The 25,512-nt window shown below is 41.5% G+C and overlaps 1 long non-coding RNA gene across 1 annotated transcript in view; it reads right to left on the bottom strand.

Moving 5' to 3' along the window:
- Positions 1-2,760: 2,760 nt before the first annotated feature.
- The window catches only part of LOC117511558, a 46,111-nt gene continuing 23,359 nt past the window's right edge, over positions 2,761-25,512 (bottom strand). Inside the window, exon 3 of the long non-coding RNA XR_004560959.1 lies at positions 2,761-2,940. This is a non-coding gene — a long non-coding RNA (uncharacterized LOC117511558). The remainder of the gene's footprint in view (positions 2,941-25,512) is intronic.

The raw sequence follows: 25,512 nt of genomic DNA, 5'->3' as shown, positions 1-25,512 counted from the left end.
TGATCACAATCATATGGTCGAATGAAAATCAAACCTGTTATTCTGGTCGGCGGTCGTGAGGTTATCCTCCTGCTGAAAAGTTACAAGCATCCAACCGCTCACACTGTGCCTGTGCAAACACTGCAGAGCTGTCTTGTAATGTTATTTATTTATTTATTTTGCTGTTTTGTTGTTTTTAAACTTCATTTGTAAAAAAGAAAAAAAAAAAAAAAAACCATGTGCAAAGCCAAAAAGTTGATTTGACAATCATCTGATATAATCGGGGTCAAAACAAATACAACACCTCCATCTACTGGTTCCCAGACGCTTAGTACTTAGGGCGAATACTGCCATGAACACTACTGGCCAGTAGATGGCAGTAGAGGCCTTGAAAACAAAATTCCAGATAATCCCTGTCTGCTACATTTAAAATGCGTGGAATTTAACAAACGCAAATACAATAACAACGTCTATAAACCCAGAGAATATATTCACAAGAGTTTTAGGCACTAGAGTTTAATGCTGTTGTCCGTGAAGCCTGAACAGAGTGTCCGAAATGCATTTGTCCTGTCGTGAATGTACTGAGATTACATCATCCTACCCATAATGCACTTGGCACAGCATGTGCTCACAAAACCTTAAAAATTAGCACATTAATTTAAAACTAAAACATATATCTGATATTTTCACTTTATAAAACTTCAGACATGACAGTAATTTTAAATAACTTGTCCAAAATTAGATTGGTTAAAATTTGAACCATAAGTTAAAAATGTATGCCTCTGGATGACTTAGGTGATATTGCCAGCATATCGGTATGGTGTTAAAAGAAATTTTTTTTTTTGGCCGTTTATTCTTTGTCTACAGAGGATAGAGATGTTTCTCATATAGAAGCAGCTCTCTTCTGTTAGCAGAGGGTATAACTGTCCATCTGTTATAAAACTTTAAACAGGTAGGTGGTGAACTTTTTAAATTTTAAAAATGCTTATCGCTGTTCAGCTTTGTTTACTTTATCGGTCTAAAAGTTATTGCACAGAAATTAATCGGAAGATAATTAGTCCGATAATGGTTTCTAAAGTTATCTAAAAAGATAATCCGATAATGAAAACATTATCTTCGATAATTATCTGTTATTGGATTATCGGAAGTGTGCCCGCCACTGATATACACACATACAGAAATACACACACACACACACATATATATATATATATATATATATATATATATATATATATATATATATATATATATATATATATATATATATACACACACACACAAGGTCTATTAGAAAAGTATCCCACGTTATTTTTTTCAAAAACCATATGGATTTGAATCACGGGTGATTGCGTCAGACAAGCTTGAACCCTCGTGCGCATGCGTGAGTTTTTCCACGCCTGTCGGTTGCGTCATTCGCCTGTGAGCAGACTTTGAGTGAGGAGTGGTCCAGCCCCCTTGTCGGATTTTCATTGTAAGGAAATGGCGGAATGATTTGGGCTTTGTTTCCATCAGAATTTTTTCAGAAACTGTTAGAGACTGGCAGCTGGAAACCATTAGAAAAATTTATCTGGCTTTCGGTGAAAATGTTACGGGCTTGGTAGAAAATACCGCCGCGACGCACGAAGCCTCCGCTCCATTTTCCATGACAAAAACTCCTCGTAACAGTGGAATGTGCCGTTCATTTCCAAACTGGACGCTGTGTTTTATCCGGGACGTCGTCTGACTAGCACAGGAATTGTGAAAAGATGTGGACATCAGCACTTTTTCGGCACATTGAGACAGACGTGCGGAGGAATTCCGCGCGTCACGGCGGTGCCGCATGGCATACAGCAACGCCGTGATGAAGCCTCATGGGACATGTTCTGGCATGTCCAGGCACATCCATAATTTCTCGGATAATCACTCGATGGAAAAACCACCGACAGCTGTCTGAACGCCATCTCAAAGCCGTCCTGTGAGACCAAAACGGAGGTGGTTTTGTCTCGCTCCAGTAGCGAATCCATCGTGACGCGCGAAGCCTCCGCTCGGCTTTCCATGACAAAATCTCTTGTTAAAAGTGAAATCTGCCGGAAAATGATTGATGTCCAGCTCTTGTGATAACCAGAGAAATGGCACACGATGGTCACGGATGCAGACAGCCATCCGTTTAGAAATGAAATGGTCGTTCAGCCTGTCGATGGTGGCTTCGGAGCGCGGCGCGCCCCACAGCCGCTGGGGGCCGTCCTTAAAGCGACAGTAACACTCCTTATTCTCTACCAAGCCTGTAACATTTTCACTGAAAGCCAGATAAATTTTTCTAATGGTTTCCAGCTGCCAGTCTCTAACAGTTTCTGAAAAAATTCTGATGGAAAAAAAGCCCAAATCATTCCGCCATTTCCTGACAATGAAAATCTGCCAAGGGGGTGGACCACTCCTCACTCAGAGCCTGCTCACAGGCGAATGACGCAACCGACAGGCGTGGAAAAACTCACGCATGCGCACGAGGGTTCAAGCTTGTCTGACGCAATCACACGTGATTCAAATCCATATGGTTTTTGAAAAAAATAATAAGGTCGGATACTTTTCTAATAGACCTCATATATATATATATATATATATACTTAGTTAGTAAATAAAGAATTACATATTTTCAACATTTGATTTTCAAGCATGTCTAACCAAGAACTGAGTAGAAAATGTCAATGTGCAAATTTTTATTTGAATATGAATTTAGCAATATTAAGCAATATGATGCAATTAGCATCAAATTAATAATATGAAAAACAAGTAATTACCTTTTAAGAGGGCAATGGAGAGCTGATCTGTATTCAAGTTGCTGACATATTTCCCCAGGTACGTGTTTAAGACCCAAGCAACAAGGCCCTCCAACATTGTGATGGCTTCGTCATGAGAAGGGAACTGTGGATGATGAAAACGACTTTGTCTCTTGGATGTAGCCTTCTCAGCAGTCTTCAGTGCCTAACATGAAACACAGGGGTGGGGGGATGAAAATGTACTTATCTTAATGTTTTTTTTTAACATAATCTAATGCAGGGGTGCCCAAGTTCGGTCCTCGAGATCTACCTTCCTGACACTCTTAGTTGTCTCCCTGCTCCAACACACCTGAATCCAATGAAAGGCTCATTAAAAGCCTGCTAACGAGTCTTTCATTTGATTCAATGCATTAACTGCATCATTATATATATATATATATATATATATATATATATATATATATATATATATATATATATATATATATATATATTACATACATACAGCTTAACTTACAAAAACTGGCCCTCAAAATGCAGGTAATAGTGTTTCAGAGGGCTATAAATGTAAAAGGTTTCTTTGAGCCCCGGTCTACCCTACAATACTGGCTGTGCTCAGACTTGGGGGGTGCCGATACTGTGACAGCAGGATAAGTTCTCCCAGATGGAACGGAGGATGCCTCATTTTGAAGAAAAACAGTTTTGGTCGGTTGTAGTATGTCGTCTGTTTTACAACATTTGGAAAGAGGTGTCATTTGATTTAAAATGGCAATTCACTTTGAAGTAATGATTCCCAAATAATCCATCTTTCCACCTTTACACGGCAGAGAGCCGCAGCAAATCCCACAACACACACACACGGAACAGAGAATATTATCATTATTATTTTCACATCGAACAGTAACTGAAGTTTACGAACCATAGAAGCGGGAAGTATTAATGTTCCAGTCCACGGCAGAGAACCATGTCGTTGGCTGCCCCACAAAAAAGGCACATTAATGACTAACAAATAGCAGTGAACAATTCTCACTTCTGCCAGCAATAACAGAAAAAGAGTCCAGTTTAGAGACTTTAATCAGCAGAAAAGGTGAGTCACAACTGACATCTCGAAACAGCTTTGATATAGGTTGATGAATTGTGAACCCGCTGGAACCAGCGGGTCCACAATCAACGCAGAGAAATGATAATTTTCCTGTTACACAAAACAGCTCTCAAAACCAACTTAATGGCCCAACTGCAGGGTAATATTTTCAGGCAGCAGTGAAACGGACCGTTATGCTGTTATAATGCTGGTGAAAACCCTGAACCTTAAGGCCCAATCACAAGGCGCTTAACGAAGGGCAACAAAGCCATAACGAAACAAGAAATTTGGACTTTCATTGGCATCGTTTAACCTTCGCTCAACTTCATTCCTGCAGCGGTCGCGTCATCGGGATTTTGAAACTGTCAGAAAATTTGACTGAAGGGCAACGAAAACCTCAATTCATCCGTATTTCGTTTTGCTATCGTTCCTGATGGTTTCTTATCGTTTGCTTGGTTTTTGTAACGTCAGCCTATCATTTGATTTCGTTCAACCAGCTGAATGTTTTCACACAGTACAAAAACCGGTTATTGAGGGCTTTGGTGGAGGAGGTGCAGCTCCTTTGCGGCGGTGCTGGTGTGTGGCTCTGCCGCTGCATGTGATGTGGCAAGAGCTGTAGGTCATGCAGTGGTGTTGGCTTGTCAGGAAGAATTTGTCAGCTTCGCTACCAACGCACGGCAGCCTGTGATCGTGGTGTCGGCCAGTGCTGCGCACGAGGAGTTACTGCAGAAAAAGTCTGGCCGGAACTGCAGCATTCTGTCCATGAGCTCTGAAGGGCTTGCTGTCCTCAAGCCTCTGCAAAGAAAAGAGCCTGCTGCGCCATTCAGTGTCTGACAGTTCTAAAGTTTTGAGGAAGTGATCCTTGATCAATGCATATTGCATGACTTTGATCTACACACTTGCACGCACGTCATTGTGACGATCCCACCGTGTTCCCAGCTGGACGGCGTGCTTTGTTCCACCTGCAACCACGTGCTCTGTGCTGCACGCTGCATATATAAAATTATTTTGTGGCAGATTAATCATTTTCTCTGCAGGTTTTCTGCTGAAAATGGCTCTAATTTTCCTGAATCACAGAGGCGCACACCAGCCGGAGCCATTCGCACACGCTGGAGAAAGCATTTGGAGCTGTCTAAAAAGGTAATTACAGTTGTGTGGAAAGGTTTGGGCACCCATGAGTTAAATATATCATATAGCAGATGAAGACAGTGATATTTGAGAAGTGAAATGATGTTTATAGGATTTAAACAAAGTGTGCAATAATTATTTTAACAAAATTAGGCAGGTGCATAAATTTGGGCACCCCAAAAGAAAAAATACATCAATAATTAGTAGATCCTCCTTTTGCAGAAATAACAGCCTCTGAATGCTTCCTATAGCTTCCAATGAGAGTCTGGATTCAGGTTGAAGGTATTTTGGACCATTCTTCTTTACAAAACATCTCCAGTTCAGTCAGGTTTGTTGGTTTCTGAGCATGGACAGCCCGCTTAAAATCACACCACAGATTTTCAATAATATTCAGCTTTGGGGACTGAGATGGCCATTCCAGAACATTGTACTTGTTCCTCTGCATGAATGCCTTAGTAGATTTTGAGCAGTGTTTAGGGTTGTTGTCTTACTGATAGGTCCAGCCCCGGGGCAACTTCAGCTTTGTCACTGATTCATGAACATTGTTCTCAAGAATCTGCTGATACTGACTGGAATCCATGCGATGCCCAACTTTAACAAGATTCCCAGTACCTGCACTGGCCACACAGCCCCACAGCATGATGGAACCACCTCCAAATTTTACTGTAGGTAGCAAGTGTTTTTCTTGGAATGCTGTGTTCTTTTTCAGCCATGCATACAGCCCCTTGTTATGTCCAAATAACTCAATTTTAGTTTCATCAGTCCACAGCACCTTATTCCAAAATTAAGCTGGCTTGTTGAATCATGGTTTTAAAGGAAAATCATGAAAATTATCAAGGGTGCCCAAACTTTTGCATACAACTGTATATGTCATGCTAACATTGTCATGTCTTGATAAAACAGTTGCATGTTCTTTCCTTCTTGTGTGCAGTTGTATGATTTAACATCTCGTTATAAGTAGTTTAGAGAAGCGTGACTTTGAGCCATCAAGGAGAGAGAAAGCATCTGTCTTTCTGTCTCATACCTGCACATTTTGGGTGTACAGACAGCGTCTGTCTCTCTCTCTCCCTCCGTCTCGTATGTGTGCATTTGGGGTGTACAGACAGCGATTAGAGTTTTGGTATTTGAGAGATTTGAGAAAAATTTGGCATGTTTGCAGTGTGTATAATTTTTGTCGTATTTAGCGTTGTGTGATGGCGTGTGGGGTTTTTTGTACAAATGAGGTGTCTTATGAATGTTGAACAAATGTCTGTTTTTTTTTTTTTTTTTAATTGGAGCAAGTCTCAGCCAAACAGTGAGGATTCTGGTGATGAAGGATATGATCCCTCTTTTGTTCTGGATGAAGAACCAGAGCAGTTGGTGGATCTCCACAGTGGGTTGGATCACGCGCTTCTGTTTGCAGCTGAACTCCATACCAGCACAGAGTCCTGGAACGCAGAGATGCAGACACACACTGACTGCTCCAGCAGTGGCTCCAGGCACGTTTCATTTAAAGTGTCGAGATCAGCGTTCGCTTTGGTTTTATTTCGTTCCTCTTTCGTCCCTTTTGCACTCTTGATTCGCAGGCTATTTGGTGATAAAGCTCGTTCTTCCACCTTTTCTCAACGATTTGTGATTTTTTTTTCTTCTTTTTTCCCTTCGTTCAGGAATGACATGCTGAAATATGTTTAACCTGACGTAGTCTATTTTCTTCTCTAAGTAATCTAATATACATACTTGGTAAAGTACTATCAAAGTCGGCGAGTCTTGGTTTTCCATTAGAATTAGTATCTACTGTGATCATAAGCTCATGTGGACTGACTGCAGTTTGCTGATAAATACTTGACCTGATTAATATGTGTGGGATTTTGCTTATCATCATTAATTAAGAAACGACGATCACCTCCTTTGATTTGAAGGTGATGATTGTAGAACGAAAAGCTTGTTGAAGGTCAAATTAGTCCAGAATAAAGCATAATCCAGAGACAAGAACTTTAAAACTGTCACGCACGTCATTGCATGACACAGTTACAGAGCAGCAGCTGCATAAATCAGGCTTTAAATTAATTTAATAAATCATCATAGATTGTAAATTTATGTACATTTGATAGCTTAACTATTTTTATACAAGTATTTATTCTGATAGTACCTGTACGAGTTGCTGTATGTGGTTAAATGATTTAAAAAAAAAAATGTTGAAAACATTAAAAAGATCCATTCAGTAGTTAGGTGCAGTTGAACCCAAAGTGGCGCCATGTTGAGTTGACGCCACTCTCCAATCAAGGCACTCTTGTGAAAATGAGTGAAGCTCCCCCTCCTCCTCCCATCGCTCAGTCAGACTTGTTTTTCCTCCTTCGACTTCAATGCTTTTTGAGAATATGAAACCTCTCAACTACAATAAATCGTAACTTTCTGAAACTACAGCAGCTACGGGGCGCAGAATTATTGGATTAACTGGATGATTTAATTAAATATTTTAATGGAGTTTTTTTTCCAGACACTGTTCAGAGTGCTCGAGCTGATTAAAGAACAGGCAGATGACGCCACACTGAGACTGCAAAACAGAAGCTGTCATTTTGCAGCCTCACTGAGCTGTTTGTCAGCATCTCTGCACTGGCTGCATCGCACTTATCACATGAGAGACACACTTTAGCTCAGGACACCACCACTCCCCACACTCAGCTCTCTGCAGCAGTGGTGTACAGACACAACCAATTCTCACAAAATAGCCGTACTGGCGACTGATACCGATACGGAGTATCAGTTCGGGACATCCCTAGCATGGACTCCCAAAATTTCCTGTATATTCGTTTTGTCAATTGTGTAGGTAACATGGCCCAAGCAGAGGGTCACCCCTTTGAGTCTGGAATGCTCAAGGTTTCTTCCTCAAATCATCAGAGGGAGTTTTTCCTTACCACTGTCACCTGTGTGCTTGCTCTGGGGGTTGGTAAGGTTAGACCTTACTTGTGTGAATTGCCTTAAGGCAACTTGATGTGATTTGGCGCTATATAAATGAAATAAATTGAAATTGAATTGAAATATGTATGCGAAATATGGTCCGATTTCAAATAAGCCTTTTTGTGTAAAAAGTCTTGAAAGAATTCGCTCACAGCACCATGTGGACTGTTTCATTGATAATGATCTTTTACAGCCACTGCAGTCACCTGCGAAAGTGGCCAAATTACCTTTTAATAGCAACTAGCCTGTTGCCCATGGGGATCCATGGGTTCTAGATTGGGTAGTGTTTACAAAATATGTAGCTGACATTTTTCAAGGCTAGTAATAAATTAAGCATTGAGTTGGAATGGTGTGTGAATCCAAAATATTTTTAGAACCTTAGACCAAATTTCATGTTAATTATGGAATTTTTAATGTTAATTTACTGTCTTCAAAGGATTCAAAAGAATTTTATTGTCATATGCACAAAGGAACATGTTCCCTGCACAATGAAATGTGTTTACTGCATTTAACCCATCCTAATTGCCAGTTAGGAGCAGAGGTCGCCTTTAGGCGCCCGGGGACCAGCTCCAGATGTATATCCTGCCTTAGGTCAACAGCAGGGCTGAGCAAACCATGACCAGCCTCATGACGACAGACGACACACACATAACACACATAAGCCGGCCCAGTACATGAACACACATAAAAAGCACACACAAGCTAAAAAATGCATTTTTTACCTTGCACAATTTATAAATGCATCTTAATGCATTTATAAATTGTTTAAGTCGTTGCTATCATATACACAGTATTAATATTATCATCATCCATCCATTTTCTTCCGCTTTATCCGGAGTCGGGTCGCAGGAGCAGCAGCTCAAGCAAAGCCGCCCAGACCTTCCGATCCACACACACCTCCCCCACCTCCTCCGGGGGAACCCCAAGGCGTTCCCAAGCCAGCCGAGAGACGTAGTCCCTCCAGCATGTCCTGGGTCTTCCCCGGGGCCTCCTCCCGATGGGACATGCCCGGAACACCTCTCCAGCGAGGCGTCCAGGGGACATCCAGAAAAGATGCCCGAGCCACCTCAACTGGCTCCTTTCGACATGGAGGAGCAGAGGCTCGACTCCGAGCTCCTCACCCTATCTCTAAGGGAGCGCCCAGCCACCCTACAGAGGAGACCCATCTCGGCCGCTTGTACTCGCGATCTCATTCTTTCGGTCATGAGCCAAATCTCATGACCATAGGTGAGGATCGGAACGTAGATCGATCGGTAAATCGAGAGCTTTGCCCCGCTACTCAGCTCTCTTCAACACGACGGTCCGATACAGCGACCGCATCACTGCAGATGATGCACCGATCCATCTGTCGATCTCACACTCCATCCGTCCCTCACTCGTGAAAAAGACCCCGAGATACTTAAACTCCTCCACTTGAGGCAAGGACACTCCACTGACCTGAAGAGGGCAAAGCACATTTTTCCGGTCGAGAATCATGGCCTCAGATTTGGAGGTGCTGATTTTCATCCTGGCCGCTTCACACTTGGCTGCAAACCGCCCCAGTGCACGCTGAAGGTCCTGATTTGACGAAGCCAACAGAACCACATCGTCCACAAACAGCAGAGACGAGATTCTGTGGTTCCCAAACCAGACCCCCTCTACACCTTGGCTGCGCCTAGAAATTCTGTCCATAAAGATAATGAACAGAACCGGTGACAAAGGGCAGCCCTGGTGGAGGCCACCGTGCACTGGAAACAGGTTTGACTTACTACCAGCAATGCGAACCAAGCTGCTGCTGCGGTCGTACAGGGACCGGATATCCCTTAGCAAAGGACCCCGGACCCGCACCGTAGACAGTGCTGGTGGAGAGATGCTTCCGCCTCCTGAGGCGTCGGACGGTTTGACAGAATTTCTTCTAGGCCGACCGATAGTCCTCCTCCATGGCCTCCCCGAAATCCTCCCAGACCCGGGGTTTTGCCTCTGCGACTGCACAGGCTGCGGCACGCTTGGCCTGCCGGTATGTGTCAGCTGCCTCCGGGGTCCCACCTACCATCAAAGACAAGTAGGACTCCTTCTTCAGCTTGACAGCATCCCTTACTTCCAGCGTCCACCACCGGGTTCGGGGATTTCCGCCGTGAGAGGCACCAGAGACCTTGCGACCACAGCTACGAGCGACCGCATCAACAATGGAGGTGGAGAACATGGTCCACTCGGACTCCATGTCTCCAACCTCCCCCGGGATCTAGGAGAAGCTCTCCCGGAGATGGGAGTTGAAGACCTCGCTGACAGAGGGTTCCGCCAGTCATTCCCAGCAGACCTTCACGATACGTTTGGGCCTGCCAGGTCTGACCGGCTTCCTTCCCTCCCAGCGGATCCAATTCACCACCAGGTGGTGATAAGTCGACAGCTCAGCCCCTCTCTTCACTCGAGTGTCCGAGACACGTGGCCGAAGGTCAGATGATACGACTACAAAGTCGATCATCAACCTCAGGGTGTCCTGGTGCCACGTGCACGTATGGACACACTTGTGCTCGAACATGGTGTTTGTGATGGACAAACTGTGACTAGCACAGAAGTCCAACAACTGAACACCACTCGGGTTCAGATCAGGGAGGCCGTTCTTCCCCATCACCCCCCAGGTCACACTGTTGCCGCCCACGTGGGCGTTGAAATCCCCCAGGAGAACAATGGAGTCCCCAGTCGGAGCGCTATCTAGTACCCCTCCCAGGGACTCCAAGAAGGTCGAGTACTTTGCACTGCCACTCGGCCCGTAGGCCGAGACAGCAATGAGAGACCTGTCCCCAACCCGAAGGCGTAGGGATGCGACCCTCTCGTTCACCGGAGTGAACTCCAACACACAGCGACTGAGCTGGGGAGCAATAAGCAATGCGACCCCAGCTCTTCGCCTCTCCTCGTGGGCAACACCAGAAAAGTGGAGCGTCTAGCCCTTCTCCAGGAATTGGGTACCAGAGCCCAAGCTGTGCGTGGAGGTGAGCCCGACTATCTCTAGTCGGTATCTCTTAACCTCCCGCACAAGCTCAGGCTCCTTCCCCCCCAGTGAGGTGACATTTCACGTCCCAACAGCCAGGGGCTGTGAGCGCGGACCGGGCCACCCGCTCTCGACCGCCACCCAGTCCTCTATGCACCCGACCCCCATGGCCCCCTCTGCAGGTGGTGAACCCACAGGAGGGCGGGCCCACGTCGCTCTTTCAGGCTGAGCCCGGCCAGGCTCCATGAGCTAAGGCCCGCCCACCAGGTGCTCGCGCGCGAGCCCCAACCCCAGGCCTGGTTCCAGGGTGGAGCCCCGGCTCTGCCATACCGGGCGACGTCTCGGTCCTTGATTTTTTTACTGGTCATTCTTCTATTATCATCATTATTACTTTTACTTTATTATTGCTTCTATTAAAAAATTACTCATAACCATCCCAAAGACATATCGTTATCTTTGGCTGCTTTCAGTAATGCTGGTATTTGGTTAGACTCTTTCTTTCCGATTGTTCTGAGTTATTTTCATTAGTTACTTCCTCCAAACCATCAACCTGTCTATTAGACCCCATTCCTACCAGGCTGCTCAAGGAAGCCCTACCATTAATTAATGCTTCGATCTTAAATATGATCAATCTATCTTTATTAGTTGGCTATGTACCACAGGCTTTTAAGGTGGCAGTAATTAAACCATTACTTAAAAAGCCATCACTTGACCCAGCTATCTTAGCTAATTATAGGCCAATCTCTAACCTTCCTTTTCTCTCAAAAATTCTTGAGAGGGTAGTTGTAAAACAGCTAACTGATCATCTGCAGAGGAATGGTCTATTTGAAGAGTTTCAGTCGAGTTTTAGAATTCATCATAGTACAGAAACAGCATTAGCGAAGGTTACAAATGATCTTCTTATGGCCTCAGACAGTGGACTCATCTCTGTGTTGTCCTGTTAGACCTCAGTGCTGCTTTTGATACTGTTGACCATAAAATTTCATTACAGAGATTAGAGCATACCATAGGTATTAAAGGCACTGCGCTGCGGTGGTTTGAATCATATTTATCTAATAGATTACAATTTGTTCATGTAAATGGGAAGTCTTCTTCACAGACTAAGGTTAATTATGGAGTTCCACAAGGTTCTGTGCTAGGACCAATTTTATTCACTTTATACATGCTTCCCTTAGGCAGTATTATTAGAAAGCATTGCTTAAATTTTCATTGTTATGCAGATGATACCCAGCTTTATCTATCCATGAAGCCAGAGGACACACACCAATTAGTTAAACTGAAGGAATGTCTTACAGACATAAAGACATGGATGACCTCTAATTTCCTGCTTTTAAACTCAGATAAAACTGAAGTTATTGTACTTGGCCCCACAAATCTTAGAAACATGGTGTCTAACCAGATCCTTACTCTGGATGGCATTACCCTGACCTCTAGTAGTACTGTGAGAGATCTTGGAGTCATTTTTGATCAGGATATGTCCTTCAATGCGCATATTAAGCAAATATGTAGGACTGCTTTTTTTGCATTTGCACAATAGCTCTAAAATTAGAAAGGTCTTAGAGTGATGCTGAAAAACTAATTCATGCATTTATTTCCTCTAGGCTGGACTATTGTAATTCATTATTATCAGGTTGTCCTAAAAGTTCCCTGAAAACCCTTCAGTTAATTCAAAATGCTACAGCTAGAGTACTGACGGGGACTAGAAGGACAGAGCATATTTCACCCATACTGGCCTCTCTTCATTGGCTTCCTGTTAATTCTAGAATAGAATTTAAAATTCTTCTTCTTACTTATAAGGTTTTGAGTAATCAGGTCCCATCTTATCTTAGGGACCTCATAGTACCATATCACCCAACAGAGCGCTTTGCTCTCCGACTGCAGGCTTACTTGTAGTTCCTAGGGTTTTTAAGAGTAGAATGGGAGGCAGAGCCTTCAGCTTTCAGGCTCCTCTCCTGTGGAACCAGCTCCCAATTCGGATCAGGGAGACAGACACCCTCTCTACTTTTAAGATTAGGCTTAAAACTTTCCTTTTTGCTAAAGCTTATAGTTAGGGCTGGATCAGGTGACCCTGAACCATCCCTTAGTTATGCTGCTATAGACTTAGACTGCTGGGGGGTTCCCATGATGCACTGAGTGTTTCTTTCTCTTTTTGCTCTGTACGCACCACTCTGCATTTAATCATTAGTGACTGAGCTCTGCTCTCTTCCACAGCATGTCTTTTTCCTGATTCTCTCCCCTCAGCCCCAACCAGTCCCAGCAGAAGACTGCCCCTCCCTGAGCCTGGTTCTGCTTGAGGTTTCTTCCCGTTAAAAGGGAGTTTTTCCTTCCCACTGTCACCAAGTGCTTGCTCACAGGGGGTCGTTTTGACCATTGGGGTTTTTCTGTAATTATTGTATGGCTTTGCCTTACAATATAAAGCGCCTTGGGGCAACTGTTTGTTGTGATTTGGCGCTATATAAATAAAATTGATTTGATTTCACATTTACAATATGCACTTACAGTCACTTACACTTGCACTTTACTTATATGCACTTACACTCACGCTTTTAATATAAAGATGATTTACTGCTCCCTGCTGGAAAGGCATGCGAGTCCAAAATGTAATTAGCAACATTTGCTAATATTCGTAGCTTCTCCAAAACTATTAGTCCCATTGGTGTTCAGTTTTGGCGCCGTTCATTCTTGACCCAAAATGCATAAGCACACCAAACAGCAAATGTCAGTATAGCAATTGTCCGTATGGCAATGTTGTTCATGCCGTGGTTCAATTGTTCGGTAGGCTTGAAAACCACATCACTATCAATGGTCAGGTTTTATCATGGCTGGAATACAATTACAGTTATAATGCCCCTTTGAAGCTTGTTCTGGTAAAGTATAGGGTACAACAGGGTTACTTTGAAAAAGTAATCCATTAACTGATTACTCCTTGAAAATGTAAATTACTGAGTACTCATTTTTAAAAGTAAGTAAGTTAGTTTACTAGTTACTTTATTAGTTACTTTCAGCAGCCCCCCCTGCCACCTCAACATGAAAATGACAACCAGTTTTGCCAATAATCACTTTACAGTCACCTTTTCCTGACTTCAATGAACATAAATACTTGTTTTATGAAAAATAAAATCAAGACATCTTTCTTGACCTCATATTTAAATGTTAACAGCACTGTAACAGTAAAATTTACAATTTCTAATCTACATTGTTTATGAATGTAACTATTAAATTCTTTCCAACATTCATATTCTTTCTTAACATTTTCGTTGTTGAAATTATCATTAAGTAGCATTAGTAATATGAAAAAATGTCATCCTCAAAGACTTCAGCTGTGAGTTTTAAAGAAAAAAAAAATAAGCATAAAAATATCTTTGTACAGCGCAGTGCAGGTTAAGAGACGACAAATGTTTTTCCAACTCTGAGCCACTGCACAAAACCACAGATGAACAGCTCGCAGCAAGTAGGGTCAGGGTTCAGTCGAACCCTGACCTCCCCCTGCATGGGCCAGTGTTAATGCTGTGATTAACCCACAATACAAAAATAATAGTAACGCACAGTGTCTTGGAGAGGTAACTTTAATCTGATTACTGATATGGAAAGATTAACGCGTTAGATTACTCGTTACTAAAAAAAGCGGTCAGATTACAGTAGTTACTAAGTAACGCTTTACCGGCATCACTGGTACTGTATCAGGTCCCTTGCCACTTGGACAGATATCGCAAAGTTATGAAGTCACTTTTCATCATTATGCTGATTAATGCTAGTGATTGTTCTCAAATTGAGACTTTTGAGGATTGCTTGGCATCAGGAGAGATATTGCAAAGTTACAGAATTGCTTTTCATTGTTATGCTGATGATACCAATTCATTTTAGTGATTATCAAAATGAGACTTTGGACGATTGTTTGGCATCAGTGAGAGACTGGATGTCCTTTAACTTCTTAATTCAACGACAGAACTGATGTGTATGGTCCTGTGAGTCATAGAAGCCATTTTCAGCAGTTTAACATTAAAACTGGAAGCGTCTGTCACTGAACAGAGCGATAAACAATTTAGGTGCAATTTTTAAGTGCATACTATCCATTTAACCATAAAACTACAAAGACTGCCTATTTTCATAAAGATGAACACGATCATTTAGCTGGCCTCAATATACTGTCCTTTGCATATATCGCGAGTCGCATTGCTTCTGTCCCTCTTGTCTCCTGCTCTCTGTGTGGGAGACGCTGCAACCACAAACCAGCCAGTTGAAGCAACTGCTTAATTCCATTTTGAACATTTGTAAGAATAAATGGAATTGGTTATTTTACCTTTTTTGAAATATAAACCTAAGAGCCAAAGTATACGCGCCACATTTGCATCAATGTCCGTTGTTGAGAAGATACCTGGTAATCCACTGTGCATAACTGGTGCGATGGCAAGCAAAGAACACAGGGATCATTTCACCAAGAGCATATATGTAGAGAGATACATCGTTGGTGCGGCATGCTCTGTCTAGCATGAGGTAGATGTGCGCAAGGTCGATATACATCAACCAGTATTGTGCTGTGGGGCCAAAATGTCCAGCACATGTATTGTCACAGAAATGAGCATATTTCTCTAACAAATGCAACACAGAAGAGGATTGCAGCAAAGATTCAAGGGACTCAGATGAAGGCAACTGAGAAAAGGTATTCAGCAGTGCCTTACAGTCAATAGATATGCCTCCCTTAGACTCAAGAAACTTCTTGAAGTGCAGTATTTGCAATGATGTTGTAAAAATCGGGTGGATGCGCTTGCAATGACTGAAGTGTTTTCCTGCCAAAAACCCTCGCATGGACCCAGAAGCAATGACATCGGCACCACACAGTATTTCTGGTCCCCCAGATAATTCCAAGATGTAGCCCAAGCAACCAAAGTATGCCATATATATGTGAAAAGTCCCAAAGCAGACAAAGACATTATCAAACTGTGGGGACTCCTGAGCCTGTACCTGAAGTGCTGGTTTGGCAATCGCCGAGTCATAAGTAACAAGAGCGTATTTCTCCCCACATTCTATTGCCACTTTCTGTGATCTTGTCATAGTCTCACGCACAACATCTAGCCTGGTAGGGGGAAGTTAGATGTTTTCCATGTAGCCAATCACCTGTTTTGGCAGGGGGTCATTACAAACCAAACAATTCCACCCACGCCACATTGGAGTGCTCTGGTACAGAAAACAACAAATCATCCAGATTCTGTTGATCATCACTGCTTTGTCCAGATTAGCTGGCTTTTCTGCAGTGTAGATGTCAAAAGAAAATGTTGAGATGGATGGCTGGCGCTTGTATGGCACAACTGTAGGCGGAGGGTTCATTTCTCCTCCTGGTGGCACCTGATTTTGATTTTGCTCCTCCTGCTGGCTGGTTCTGATAACATATACCAACCGTATCATGTGGGGTGTTTTTCCCTGACGACGTTTCAGTTAACTCATCATAGCTATCCCAAGCTAAACCAGTTGAAAGCCCAGCTTGCTGTAGCAGCATATCTGGCAATAAACGTTTTTTTTCAAGAATGCTAGATGCCACTTCGGTTTATATCAATTCAGCTACATGATAACTGACTGAATGACCTAATCTATTCAGTATCTCTACAACCCTCCGGCTGCCTGTCAAGCTTTTCATTCCAAGACCCATGCACAAATGCTTAGAAGGTTTGATTTTACCCCGACTCACACAATAGAGAGCATCTTGTGAGAAAGACTGCACCTTTCTTCCCACATCTGTATGCAATGCATTTGAGTCAGGTGACCCAGACAAAAGTGCTGTAAAAAATGACTTAAGAATATATGGGTCCCTCTGCCTGACCATTTTTGCAATCTTCCACTGATGGAGATGTGGGCAACTCAGGTGTACTATCAACCTCATCCATTATAGCTGATCGTAAGATACGAGCAGCATCAATAACTGTAAACTCTTCCATTGAATTACAGTTAGAAGCCATGGCTAAAGCAGCCTCTATTGGAGATTTACTTTAGAAAACTACTAGCCCCTTCTTTCTACTAGATAGTTCAGTCTTAACTCTTTCCCCAAAGTGTTCTGATATTTTGTCCCCAAGAGTACGAGCTAGGTGAATGCCAGGTTCTTTGGGCAAATCTTTCAGAGAGCGTCTGTAGTGCCGATGAAGGGAAACGAGAAACTCTGGACGATTGTTATCTATGACTGACGCTTCAACATAATGAAACATTGAGTCCAAAGCATTGTCAAGAGTTTCACTGTGCTCAGTTCTGGTGCTTGGAGGTCGCAAAGCAGCCCTAGCACTGTTAAGATAGTCACGTCTGCATTTTTCATGGTACTTCACTTCACTTGAGTGAAACGGGATGTTACCTATCTTCACTAACATTTCCTATCATTTAAGATTTGGGCAGCATCTTTAATTGCCTTTTTGGCAGAGTCAAATTCACAGCTAGTTAAAGGGACTTTCTGTTGTTTAACCTTTAGGGTCTTCTGTTTGCAAAATATACAGATTTCTGGAAAAACACCAGAAGATGTCTCAAAATGGAATGAAGACTGGCTTCTACGAAATGTCCCCGATTCTGCTGATGGCGTTGTCATTGATTGCTCAGCAGGTACAGATATAAATTTCCGAAAACACCCATAGTGCTATCCACTGCTTTCAGAGGGAACATCTGGGAGGTTGCGACACACAAATGAATATTTCGATTTCTTCCGTGACTGGTGGCAGGAAGCAGCAGCCTTGACTTGGGACCATCTTGCAGGATCACCTGTGAATGGTTGGATATCTTCTTTAGATGGTCCAGAATCTGGGATGTGCAGGATACATTCCAGCTTATCCATGTCAGGTCTTATGGAAAGTTAGGGAATTAGAAGTCATTGCCTGAAAGGAAGATGGAATAATTTGTACTGTCGTAAGGAGCTTGACGAGACAAAGACTTTCAAATGCACTGAATAAATGACATTTTCAAATGTCGTGATTGGCCTGAAATTATCTCTCAAAATAGTCCATCATGACTAAAGGAGGTAGCCTAAGTGACCCCCTGATACCATTTTACCCATTAAACTGATCCTAATTGCTGCACAATATTTGTTTGTGAAAATTGATAGTTTGCTTAGAATGTGGACATCACAATACAGTATGTTAAGGCATAAGGAACCAAAATCGTGAACATGTAGGTGCGTGCCAAATTCTGCAGATATATGTACAGAAAAGCCATCTTTACTTAGTTTTCTTACACTTACAATACTAGCAGTCATACAGATCTATCATATCTACATGTACTTTCACTTTCACCAAACTGGTAGCTAGTTCTTTATTTGCTACACAAATTCTTGACTTACCTACATGTAACCCTAAAATTTGCATCTTTAATAAGATACACTGTAGCTTAAAAACGTCTTGTTTTAATTTAGAAACAATGCTGTCAGTGCTTTCCATTATTGTTATGCTAATTTCTGCCCTCTAAAAATTGAAGATCTAGGCCTCATACAGTGGAGCCACCTAGCAACAAAAGCAGTAACAAGTGACTGACAGACTCCACATACACTATGAATTGGCAAGGTCTGTGTACACCAAAAAGTTATCCAAACTGACTGGTTGTTTTCTAAAAACTGCCCTGGTGTTTAATCTATCAGAAAAAATAAGTTTGGTTACATTTATGTAAGATTTTCTCATAAAAAATGGCTCAAAAGTAAAATATGGGTAGATTTCAAGCTTTTTAGGTCTTACGTGACCTTTTGACCCCTGTTGACCCTAAAAAAAGACTAATTTGCATAAATTATATTTGTAACAAATAAAGGACAACAAACCAAACATTTTGAGCCATAGATCCTAATTTTAGCTTAGAAACTGACGGAGTTATGTATTTTTACATATGCCCTACCCCATAATTTTCCAGTATTTGCGATTCTTCATTCAGGAAACACGTGGAGGATGAGAAAGCAATGAAATTTTAAAAAATGGTGGTGTCATGATACTGGTGAACAAAAATGTGTTTTATTTCACGAAAAGAGCTTAAAGATAAGGAAGGGAGAATTTGTATTCAGGCATCAACAGAAGATGAGCAGAATGCTCTGTGTAACATTACATATATTTAACTGTTTGAGGTTTAATCAACAGATACATTCTGTTGTGAAAGCAAGTTTTCCAGCTTCTTCTTCTGGCTAAAGCCCATCCTCAGCAGATGTGATCTTAAGACGCTTATTCATGCTTTCATCACCTCCAGACTTGATTACTGTAATGCACTTTATGCTGATATTAACCAGTTTTCACCTTCACACCTCCAACTTATGCAACATGCTGCTGCTCATCTTTTAAAGAACACTTCCACACGTGAGCATATTATGCCTGCACTGACTTCCAGTTCATTTTACAATTGATTTGAAGATTTTAATGTTTATTTATAAAGCCATTAATGGTCTTGTACCATCCTACTTGTCTGAAATTTTAACTCTCTGGACAGTAGGGTATTGCAGTCGTCAGGTCTTGGGGTGATTGTACTTTTGCAGTAGCTGGGCCTACTGGTGGGCATAGCTAACCAAAAAGTTAGCTTCGATAACTGGTAATCAGCTAACTGAAAAGTTATCTTTTTTAACGCTAAACCATTAAATTCTCTAAAAACTTATCGGAAGTTACAGATAACCGATAACTTCCAATTTTGCCTCCCATACGCTCTCAGCTACTAAGAAGCTGATTTCGAGTTTAAACACGCCAAACCTTCTAACAGAACCAACGGCAATCACAAGAACGAGTAGGAAAGCGTCATTTACCCTGACAGGATACAATGGTCCAGCGATGAGGCAGAGGTCTTGAAATGGAAAGCAGGTTTGAATTATGGTTTTGCTTTATAAATAAAATTATTCCAGATAGAATAATGACATTAATGTAAACTCTTAAAATGTACAAAGTGATATATAACACAGATCTGTTAATTTTAAAATAATGCACTAATTCTGAAGATTTGAACATTAACACACCAAAGGGATTATGGGTAAACTAAGCCTCCACTCATACCGATTGGTTGATTCATTCATTCTATGTAAAAAACCAACACAAGTGAATCAATGTAACATCTGTTGGTGTTTACAAATAACTGTGCTTTTGTAAAATGTCATTTTTCTCATTTGTATAAAAAAAGAAATTTTCAAGATCCCGCTAGACAGCACCTAATCGCACGCATGATGACATCACAACTCTATCCGGGTAGGGAGACAAGGTTTCGTTCCATAAGAAGAACTCTCAAACTCACTTTCTTGTGTATGGTTGGAGTTGTGTGGCGATAGGAATCGCTGTTTGAATGCTTGAATAACGATGTCAGTCGCACAAAGAAATCAAATAATAGTGAAAACATGTTCGGTGTGGTGTCATAACTAATCAACCAGTCGCTCCATGAGGTGTCATAACATCTGATCGGTTAGCAGCTCGGTGCGTTGTTATAACAGATCAGTCACTCCGTGAGGCGTCATGACATCAAGCCTGGTTCACATGGCAAGATAATTAGGCCGACATCAGACCCAGTCTTCCCCTTCCAACTAACTTAAGGACGCCCTGCTAAATATAATCTTATCAGATATTCCTGCCATGTGTGGTGTGTTAAGAAGGACATGAGGATCTAAATGTGACATGCAGCCAATCAGAAAGTGAGATGTTTGACCTGGGAATGTTCGTGTGTGAAATCTGTTTGTGCGCGTTGTTTTTACCATGTGGCTGACACCACACACTGTACAACTAAACCTGTCAGATCTATGATTTTTTTTTTTTTTTTATCTCCATGTGTGGGGTCTCTCAGGTTTTGAAAATCTACAGATAATTTTAAAATCCTACGGTCAACAACACTGTGATATACCCGGTCGCCAGTAGATGGCAATGTTCTATGCATTTTGACGCTAATTATATCACACGGCCTGAATCTCAATTTAACAGACTTTTCACTTTTTGGGGAAGCAACCTGAGCTTCTTTTGGCATTTTTATATAAAACAAACAACAACAATGTCTATAAACTATACGAGGTCTGTTAGAAAAGTATCGTACCTTTTTATTTTTTTCAAAAAGTATATGGATTTGATTCATATGTTTTTACGTCAGCCAAGCTTGAACCTTCGCCCAGCTCACCACAATTTATCTTATACTCACTCGACTGGTAAGCACTGAAAGCCAAGATAGGCATGTCCCAACCTGTCCTCTAACACTCCGAAACGGAGGTGTTCCTTTGTCTCGCTTCATCAGCGAATCGGTCGTGACGCGCGAAGCCTCCGCGCAGCTTTCCATGACAAAATCTCTTGTTAAAAGTGAAATCTGCCGGAAAATGGCTGATGTCCAGCTCTTGTGATAACCAGAGAAATTGCACACGGCGGTCCCGGCTCCACACAGTGATCTGTTTAGAAATGATGTGGTGGTTTCTGCCTCTCAATCGCGGCTCGGAGCGTGGCACACCGTGCGCCATTGTGGGCCGTCCTTAAAGCTGTAGTAACACTCCTTATTCTCTGTGAAGACCGTAAAATTTTCACCGAAAGCCAGATAAATTTTTCGAATGGTTTCCAGCTGCCTGTCTCTAACAGTTTCTGAAAAAATTCTGATGGAAAAAAAGCCCAAATCATTCCACCATTTCCTCGCAATGAAACAACGACGAGTGGGGCGGACCAGTGCTCACTCAAAGCCTGCCCACAGGCGAATGACGCAACCGACAGGCGTGGAAAACTCACGCATGCGCACGAAGGTTCAAGCTTGGCTGACGTAAAAACATATGAATCAAATCCATATAGTTTTTGAAAAAAATAAAAAGGTACAATACTTTTCTCACAGACCTCGTATTCACGAGAGTTTTAGGCACAATATACAAAGAGTTTAATGCTGTTGTCCCTGTGGAGTCTGATCACAGCGTCTCAAATGCATCTCTGTCGTGAATGTACCGAGATACCATAATGCACCTGGACACACCAAGTCCACACTAAAACCTTCAAAATTAGTGCATTACTTTAAAACTAAAACATATATCTGATATTTTCACTTTATAAAACTTCAGACGTGATTTAATTTAAATAACTTGTCCAAAATTAGTTTGGTTAAAATTTTAACCTTAAGTTAAAACTGTATGCCTCTGACTTGGATGATATTGCCAGCGTATTAGCATGGGGTCAAAAGAAATGATCTTTTTTCTTTTCTATGACCAGTGCTCCTTTGCCTGCAGAGGATAGAGTGGTTTCTCCTAGAACCAGCTCTTCTGTTTGTAGAGGATAGAACTGCGCATCTACTACAAAAAGCTACCTCTGCAAAAATGTTAGCGGGCTAAAAATTATGGGACCAAAACTTATTGAAAGATAACTGGTCCGATGATGGTTTTCAAAGTTATCTGAAAAGCTAATCAGATAATGAAAACATTATCTTCAATAATTAGCGGTTAGTGGATTAGCGGAACTGTGAAACAACTTACCTCCTGGAAAATAATACCATTGGTTTGTCATGCAGAAACATATTTAAACATATTATGTCTGCCATGACACGAGATACTAGTCCGATCATTTGTGTCAATGTGAAATTAAAGAAGGGAAATACAACCCCTGGCAAAAATTATGGAATTACCGGCCTCGGAGGATGTTCATTCAGTTGTTTAATTTTGTAGAAAAAAAAAGCAGATCACAGACATGACACAAAACTAAAGTCATTTCAAATGGCAACTTTCTGGCTTTAAGAAACACTATAAGAAATCAGGAAAAAAAATTGTGGCAGTCAGTAACGGTTACTGTTTTAGACCAAGCAGAGGGAAAATATATGGAATCACTCAATTCTGAGGAAAAAATTATGGAATCATGAAAAACAAAAGAACGCTCCAACACATCACTAGTATTTTGTTGCACCACCTCTGGCTTTTATAACAGCTTGCAGTCTCTGAGGCATGGACTTAATGACTGACAAACAGTACTCTTCATCAATCTGGCTCCAGCTTTCTCTGATTGCTATTGCCACGTCAGCTTTGTAGGTTGGAGCCTTGTTATGGACCATTTTCTTCAACTTCCACCAAAGATTTTCAATTGGATTAAGATCCGGACTATTTGCAGGCCATGACATTGACCCTATGTGTCTTTTTGCAAGGAAGGTTTTCACAGTTTTTGCTCTATGGCAAGATGCATTATCAGCTTGAAAAAATGATTTCATCATCCCCAAACATCCTTTCAATTGATGGGATAAGAAAAGTGTCCAAAATATCAACGTAAACTTGTGCATTTATTGATGATGTAATGACAGCCATCTCCCCAGTGCCTTTACCTGACATGCAGCCCCATATCATCAATGACTGTGGAAATTTACATGTTCTCTTCAGGCAGTCATCTTTATAAATCTCATTGGAACGGAACCAAACAAAAGTTCCAGCATCATCACCTTGCCCAATGCAGATTCGAGATTCATCACTGAATATGACTTTCATCCAGTCATCCACAGTCCACGATTGCTTTTCCTTAGCCCACTGTAACCTTGTTTTTTTCTGTTTAGGTGTTAATGATGGCTTTCCTTTAGCTTTTCTGTATGTAAATCCCATTTCCTTTAGGTGGTTTCTTACAGTTCAGTCACAGACGTTGACTCCAGTTTCCTCCCATTCGTTCCTCATTTGTTTTGTTGTGCATTTTCGATTTTTGAGACATACTGCTTTAAGTTTTCTGTCTTGACGCTTTGATGTCTTCCTTGGTCTACCAGTATGTTTGCCTTTAACAACCTTCCCATGTTGTTTGTATTTGGTCCAGAGTTTAGACACAACTGACTGTGAACAACCAACATCTTTTGCAACATTGCGTGATGATTTACCCTCTTTTAAGAGTTTGATAATCTCGCCTTTGTTTCAATTGACATCTCTCGTGTTGGAGCCATGATTCATGTCAGTCCACTTGGTGCAACAGCTCTCCAAGGTGTGATCACTCCTTTTTAGATGCAGACTAACGAGCAGATCTGATTTGATGCAGGTTTAGTTTTGGGGATGAAAATTTACAGGGTGATTCCATAATTTATTCCTCAGAATTGAGTGATTCCATATTTTTTTCCCTCTGCTTGGTCTAAAAAAGTAACCGTTACTGACTGCCACAATTTTTTTTCCTGATTTCTTATAGTGTTTCTTAAAGCCAGATAGTTGCCATTTGAAATGACTTTAGTTTTGTGTCATGTCTGTGATCTGCTTTTTTTCTACAAAATTAAACAACTGAATGAACATCCTCCGAGGACGGTGATTCCATAATTTTTGCCAGGGTTGTAATCAGGGGTGAAAGTAAGAGTTTTGCGCTCTCGCATAAAGATATTAATATTAAAGACTGCTCTTAACCCACCTGCAGCTCCGCTTTTATGGAGCGCTTCTCCGTGAAAATTTCAATTAAAACAAATAAAACAAAACAGACACGCAGGCCAGTTTTGTCGGTACTGAAGTTTTCCCCTTAAGTGTGTGTTAACATCGACTGTGCACGCTCCACTCCAGCGGGAGCCGATCTGTGTGTATGTGTGTGCATCAGCATGTGTGTTTGCCGTCCAGAGCGCAGATAGCCCCCTTTTCACCCTCGTCTCCTCTAACTCAGCAGGGGATAGATTCAACCTGTCATCTTTTATTTTTTTTTATGTCTTTTAAACTTTTATGCCACAGTCAAACACGGCACTTGATGCTGCAGGGACGTAACACTGCCTACCGGCTGTAGAGGACTCTACATCTCTTCTGGTGTACCATTGCGTTTCGGCTTACTTTCACCCCTTTTACGATTCAATCATTTCTGGACCAAGTTGAAAGAAATCTAAAAGCACTACATTGGAATATGGAGTATATCACAGAGAAATGAATCGCACCCGTGTATATTCTTATGTCAAAGACGGTTATCGACTGTCATCATGTTACCCGCCAAATTGAAAGAAAAAGCATTTCCATTCTATGGAATATCTCAGGATGGAAAACCTGATATGAAGAAAAAAACAGAGGTTAATTAAAAAGGGATAAACTGAGACTTCTAACTGAATCGTGAAATGATTGGTGCGATATTTCTCACGACAAAGCAATGAGGCTGTAAAATTGAAGTCACTGCTTTACAGAATACGGATCGACATAAAAAATAAATCATTTTGTAACCTTTTTTTAGAAATTTTAGTAATTTCCCCAAATCATTAATATTACATATAATACTCACTTATGTAAGTTCAGTCAACAATCTTTTGTCAACTTGTTGCTGTACCTGAACGCTGCATAAAACAGCATTTTCAGAAAAATAGAAATTGATGCTCTTTACTCAGCATATACTCAGAGTACAAATGACTAATTTATGTGGATGACATTTTGACAGTTGTAACTGATCTGGTGTCTTCACTGTCGCATTTAATGAATACTATCAAATCGGAATAAATCAGAGGCCATATCACTTTCAAACGTTTGCTACACAGAATTAAACTGATACCAGATAATTTATGCAGGAAATGTCAGATCACAACAGGAACTTTTCTACATTGTTTTTGGGGATGCCCTTGAATTTGATTATTCTGAACTAAAGTGCTGAATATTCTGAGTAGAAGGAACTCCTTCAAAAAAGCTGGAAGAGGGGCAACAAAAGACTGGGAAAGTTGATGAATGCTTAAAGAACACCTGTTTGGAACAATCCACAGGTGAACAGGTTAATTTGAAACAGGTGAGTGTCATGATTGGGTATAAAAGGAGCATCCCCAAAAGGCTCAGCCATTCACAA

The sequence above is a fragment of the Thalassophryne amazonica genome, chromosome 6 (genome assembly GCF_902500255.1).
Source record: "Thalassophryne amazonica chromosome 6, fThaAma1.1, whole genome shotgun sequence".
NCBI lineage: Eukaryota > Metazoa > Chordata > Actinopteri > Batrachoidiformes > Batrachoididae > Thalassophryne > Thalassophryne amazonica.
This window is presented reverse-complemented; position numbering and strand designations above follow the sequence as displayed.